This window comes from Cervus canadensis, chromosome 2 (assembly GCF_019320065.1).
Source record: "Cervus canadensis isolate Bull #8, Minnesota chromosome 2, ASM1932006v1, whole genome shotgun sequence".
NCBI classification, from domain to species: Eukaryota; Metazoa; Chordata; class Mammalia; order Artiodactyla; family Cervidae; genus Cervus; species Cervus canadensis.
In genome coordinates this window covers 111951334-111957522 of record NC_057387.1, presented here as the reverse complement: position 1 = coordinate 111957522, position 6189 = coordinate 111951334, and the positions used below count along the sequence as shown (strand labels likewise).

General features: G+C 56.7%; 1 long non-coding RNA gene across 1 annotated transcript; it reads left to right on the top strand.

Annotated features, from left to right (window-relative positions):
- The first annotated feature begins 478 nt into the window (after positions 1-478).
- Positions 479-5778, top strand: LOC122437309. The gene is made up of 3 exons (XR_006268220.1): positions 479-1067; positions 2680-2884; positions 3655-5778. It is a non-coding gene; the product is annotated as an uncharacterized LOC122437309 (long non-coding RNA).
- The last annotated feature ends 411 nt before the right edge of the window (positions 5779-6189 follow it).

The following is a 6189-nucleotide window of genomic DNA, read 5'->3' as shown; positions in this document are numbered from 1 at the left end:
GTTACATCCAAGTGCCCTCGAACTCAAGTCCATTTCCATCTTGTTGGTCTCCCTGCATCCTCCTGTCTACTCAATGTTGACACTTAGACGTAAGATGGGCATCACAAACCACCGCCAAATAACAACTGATTTTCGCCCCCCCCCCCCCCCACACCCCCCCCCCCCCCCCCAAAAGGCGTTCGGAGGCGCCCTGCTGTCCGACGCTGGAGCTCAGAGACTAACGAAGGCCCTGGAGGCGCTCGGAGGTATTCGGGAAGCACCCGGAGGCGCTCGGACGCTTTCGGAGCTTTTGGAGGAGACAGGCTCTTGGCCACGCCACCGCCACCGCCACGCCCTCACGCTCACGCGGTGAGTTCTGGAAAATGTAGTTCCAGCCCTTTGATCTTCCTTTCCCCGAGGACCCTGCAGGCAGTGTCAGAACTACGACTCCCAGGGCCCTCTGCGGCCTAGAGGCCACTCCTCCCCGCTATCTCGAGCTCCGAGTCCGTTGCCGACAGGAGGCCAACGAACCCAACGGCGTTCAGGAGTTTCGCGCGGTCGGTTAAGCGGCTCTGCAGTAAGCAGAGGCTGGGCTGCGATCCCTTACGCATCCCCGGGACCAGGAAAGGGAGCAATGAAGGCGCCGGCGCCCCGCCGCTCGAGCCCTCCGCCTACGGCTCCAGCTCAGGACCCCCGACCACTTCGGGCCACGAGGAGACCTGGCCGTCGGGAGTATTAAAAGCGCCCCGGCCTCTCGGAAAGTGCGGCCAAAGCCGAAAGCGACTGGTGTCGAGGAAGAAGGGGGTCGTTTCAGACTGTGACATGGAAGCAGTTTTCTCGAGGAAGAAAGACGAGTCTTACCGACCGTTCGGTGACCGCGCCTCAGTTCTGCCCAGCGTTCACTCTACAAGTGCAGTGAACACCTGTTATGTGCAGCGATCAAAGAGATGAGACTGACCAGAGCCTTGCAGTCGAGGAACTGGGCAAACAAGAACCCACAGAGGCCCCAGGCCTCTAAAATACATCCCAGAGGTCGACCAAGGTGGTGCTTGGTTAAAAAGCAGCCAGAGAAGTGCAGAGCTCATCAGGTTATTGGGCTTAAGTGGGTCTGAAAGGAGGAGGGATAAGATTTTAAAACCGATGACCCAGAGTCTTTTAGCTGCTCTTGGGAGCGCCCAGGCTTTTTTGCTCTTCCATCCCGGTATAAAAAGTTGCCCCCCCCCCCCGTCCCCCGCCAAGATGGTAACTCTGGCCATATCTGTTCTGCTCCTAGTTGTTGTCATTCTGCCCCTCCATTGTCGACAGATGACACTCCAGGCACTTTCTTCCTTTCCCCCACAGATCCCACCCCACCTTAACCTGGGCGAATTATATACATCTCTTAGACATCTCAGTCAATAGCCAGGCCATGGTCTCTTGTCACCCCTGACAGCTCCATCCCAGGAAACTTTTCATCGGGGTCTCTTCCAGTTAACGGTCTCCCTGTCTCCTTCACAGTCAGGTTTCTTGAGAATAGTCTGCATTCTTAAACTTTTTTCATTTCCTCACCTGCTTGCCCCTAACAAAATTTCACCATTTTCCGTTTCCCACCATTGTACTGGAAACTTCTGGCAGTCTCTGGTGAAGTCCTAAATGTTAGAGCATCCGACACTGTCAAGAATGTCATTCTTAAGACACTGTTCTCTGTCTAGTCTTCTTGCTTCCTCTTTGCCCATTCCTTCTCAAGTTGTAGACAGGGCTGTTCTCTGCAGCCTCCCCTGTACATCTCGCTGCAGCCCGCATCCTCCTTGGACTGACTGCTCTATGGTCTCCCTGGCTTCTCCCAGTCCTCTCTGGAGCTCCAGTCACATGGGGTCACAGAATCAGACACGACTGAGCGACTAAGCACAGCACACAGCATTCTAGTGGCTAAAGTTTCTTCTCAAGTTTATGCTGTAATAAGGGAGACAGACAAGAAATACCTGCTCTGGCAGATGGTGCATTCGTGCCAAGAAAAATTGTAAATCAGGTCATGAGGACAGGGTGTTATGGTGTGGAAGCAGGGTGCAGATTTCAGTAAGTTGATTATAGAGGATTCCTTTCTCTGTAGGTTTGTTTTGAGCGGAGAATGGATGATGCTCTTGGATGGGGACAAAAGCCAGTGGCTGTCCTGGGAAGGAGTGGGTTAGGGTTCAGATGGCCTTAACAATAGCACCAGCCTTGCTTTGCGCATGAAGTGCGACTGTGGGAGCAAAGAAAGTGAAGTCGCTCAGTCGTGTCCGACTCTTTGTGACCCCATGGACTGTAACCTCCCAGCCTCCTCCGTCCATGGGATTTTCCAGGCAAGAGTACTGGAGTGGGTTGCCATTTCCTTCTCCAGGGCATCTTCCTGACCCAGGGATCCAACCCAAGTCTCCCACAGTGCAGGCAGACGCTTTACCGTCTGAGCCATGGGGAAACCCGGGTGGGAGCAAAGCCCTTCCGAGACCCCTTTCTGTCCCCACTCGCCCCCTGCCCCTCCCACTGTTTCTGCCTCCTTCATTCTTTCCTGCCTCTTCTGTCCTCTTCCCTTTCGTACTCCCCATTCTTTGGACTCCCCCGCCTAGCCTCTGCTCCTGCCTCTCCTCCAGCCTTCCTTCTCCCAGCATGGGGTGGGCTTGGCTGGGGGTGGCCGTGCACCTCCGGGCCGCGTGACGCCCTCTCCCTGCCCCTTCGCCGCAGGCTCTGAGCACCTGGCTTCCTGGGAAGGCGTCCCGGCTGCTGCAGTCCCCCTGCCAAGAGGGCTTCGGGGGCACCAAGGACGCCTGCTGACTGTACCCAGGTGAGCCCGGGGAGGCAGGAGGAGAGCCGCAGAAGGCATGGTGGTCTGCACCCCATTTCTTCCGCCGCTGCGCACAGCCTGGCCTGCTGGTCCTGACTCAGATGGGTAAGCAGGGGCCGCCCTGTGGACACCGCTGAGGGACAGGGGAGCCCCTAGTGCAGGGGCGCAGGCTCGGCCGGGCATGCTGGGCCCAGGTCAGGAGGGAGAACCACCTTTCCCATGAGAGCCTGCACGCAGGCACAGATGCTGCCAGTGGGCCGCGAGCCTGGAAGCCCCGGCGGAGCCCAGCTCTGTGCGTTTCCCCGCAGACTTTTCCCCCCGTGGACCAGGTCTGTAGCCAGGCCTCCCCACCAGGCCCCTCCACAGGCCGAGCAGGGTCCAGGGTGGAGGGGCAGGAGGCACCCTCTGCTTTGGGGAAGCTGAGACCAAGTCTCAGGGGGCAGCCTTGCACCCTGTAAGCAGGAGGAGGGGCAGACAATTATACCACCTGCGGGGGAGTGGGGCCTTGCCCTTAAGGAAAATGTGATTTTAGAGGAGCAGATACTTCTTGAGCATTAGTGTCTGAGGAACAAAGGCCATGGGAGAAGAACAGGAGAGCTGGGGGTTTGAGAAAAGGTGCGGTGGCCTCCGACAGCAGCTTCTGAAGGAAGGCTTCCTGGAAGAGGTGGCCTGGGAGCCCTGTAGGACGGGTGGAGGAGGACTTTCCTGTGGGAATCTGGTCCCCACGGAGAACCGGGAGGGTCTTCGGAGGGGGGCCAGAATAGAGCACAGGGGCCCCTCCCGTGGGAGGGTGGGCTTGGGGGCGCTCCTGAAGCCTCCTTACCTCCCTCCCGCCTCCTGTCGGCCTCCCTGCATCACCTCTCCTCCTCCAACAGCTTCCCGGAGCAGCTCCCTGGCAGTTGGACCTGGAAGGCTGGGCAGACTCCCACACGGTCCAGTCCCCACGCGCCCCCTGCCTTCCCTGGGCCCTGGACCAGGGAGCTCACAGCGCAGAGGACAAGACGGTGGCCTGTTGTCCCAGCACATGGCAGCACCACAGATCTGTTATCTCCGTTTCTGGGGGTCGGGGATCCAGCCAAGACAGGCAGGGGCTTCTGCCTCGAGGTCTCGCGAGGCTGCACCCGGGCACCGGCGGGGACTGTGGCCCATGCGCAGGCTCCACCTGGAGGGTCCAGGCTCACTCGGGGTCGTTGGCAGGATTCGGTTCCTCAGTTCCTCATGAGCTACTAGGGGAGCATCATCCTTGTCTGCATTTTGCTGGAGGGCTCACTCCGTTCTTGGCCAAGTGAGCCTCTTCAGAGGGCATCTCCCTACAAGGAGGGCAGCAGGCATCTAGGGGAGCCGGCCCCGCATGTAACGTGACAAGGAGGCTAGCGCGCGTGATGGGGAGACAGGCCCCCGTAACCCCGCCTGCAATGGCAGCTTGTCCTTCTGTGCCGTTAGATTCAGCTCACCCTGGGGAGGGCCTCGCAGAGCGCTCGCCCAGTGGGGACCACTGGGGACCACACCCCCGCCCCACTCTGCACTCTTCCTACCGTCCCCCAGGCCTGGGTCTCCAGAGACGGTCATACTGTGTCCAGTGTGACAATTGTGTGTTTTTCTCTCGTTTTAGAAACTGTAGCCTGGGCCACCGCGCCCTGAGATAGATGTACCCAGAGAGTTGTAGGCTGCACTGTGGACACTGTTCTGTCCACGCCGCCCCTGCGTCAGCCCTCCCCGGGCCTCTGCTTACTAGGCTTTCCCGCCTCCTCCATGACAGGAGCCGCTTTCCTTAAGCTCAGGAGTTGTTTGCATTTTTATCAGAGCAGGATCAGGCCCCCAGTCTCCAGGGAGTGGAGGAGCAACAGGGGAATCTGAGAAGGAAGCAGAGGGGCCCCCACAGGCCACACAGTCAAGGCTTGAACCACAGCTAAATCTCAGTGTTGGTGAGACCCTGGGAAGGGCCGTTGCGGACGCCTGGGCACCCCTGCTGCCCCAGGAGGCCGAGCCGGAGGGGCTGAGTGATGCAGGGCGGGCCCCGGGCGCACGGTGTCCCGACGCTGCAGCCACCTTGGCCCTGTCAGGTGTCCCCTGCCCGGGGCCCACCAGGAGCTGGCACACTCAGCTGCTGTTCTGTTTGTGGGCTGTGTAATAAACGGAAGCTAAAAAGGACTGGCTCTTTCTTTAGAGGCTAACCTACCAACCTTGGCTGCCCGGGCTTGACATGATGGAAGGAAGGGGAGGGGAGGCGGGAAGGCGAGAGGAGGCGGGAAGAAGGGCCCCAGGCCCCGGCCCTCGCCACCCCTCCCCTGGGCCGGAGCCAGGTCCTGCTTTCTGCTCCTGCTTTTCCTCCTGGGGTTCCACCCAACCCCGTGGAGTTTGACCACTCCACTCCAGAGACACTGTGCCCCAGCCCTGCCCCTGGAGACGCTCGGGTAAGGGGAGCCGAGCTCACTCCAGACCAGAGCAGCCCTCAGGTGGCCCAGCACTGAGGGCAAAGCGGAGAGGACTCAGCCCCTTTTTCCTCGATACGCTATGGAATTTTACAATCAGAAAGTTGAAGGAATTTTTGACTACACATCTGTACACCCACTGCCGATGGTCCCACTCAGCGTTTTACTAGACTTACACCTAGGCAACCATCCTTTAATTCATTAGATTTTTGATGCATTCAAAATTAATTTCAGCCTTAAGTGTGCTTGCCCCTACATACTTTAGCATGTACATTAACTAGAGTTCGTTACTGATAGTCTTTTAATATAAAACAATGAAATGCCCAGTTTGTAAGTGAACATTCACTCTTTTGACAAGTGTATGCATTTTTGTAACTCAGACCCTTATCGAGATACTGAGTGTTCCCATCACCCCAGAAAGTTCCCTCATGGTCCTTGCTGGTTGACCCCCAGTGCACTCAGAGGCAACCACTCAGTAACCTGCCTTGTGATACTGGTACAAAGTTACAAAGTGAAGTCGCTCAGTCATGTTCACCTCTGTGATCCCATGGACTGTAGCCCACCAGTTTCCTCCGTCCATGGAATTTTCCAGGCAAGAGTACTGGAATGGGTTGCCATCTCCTTCTCCAGAGGATCTTCCCGACCCAGGGGTTGAACCTGGGTCTCCCCCATTGCAGGCAGGTGCTTTACCATCTAAGCTACCACAAATTACATATAATACTGGAGCCTAAAGCAAAAGGAATTATTTTTTAATGGCTAATACTTTATTTTCCAGAACACCGAAGTAGGTAAAAACCTGTTGAAAAGTAGATATATCAAAATAGTTTAACTCTTTTATTTATATAAAACCCAACTGATAATCTTGCTTTCCTGGTTTTAGTGGGAACGAACTCATCAATATTTCCAAAGTCTACTACTTGTCTTTAAAGGAGAGAATTGCCATGCTAATTTCTTTTGATGAAGTGATCTTAATTTTTC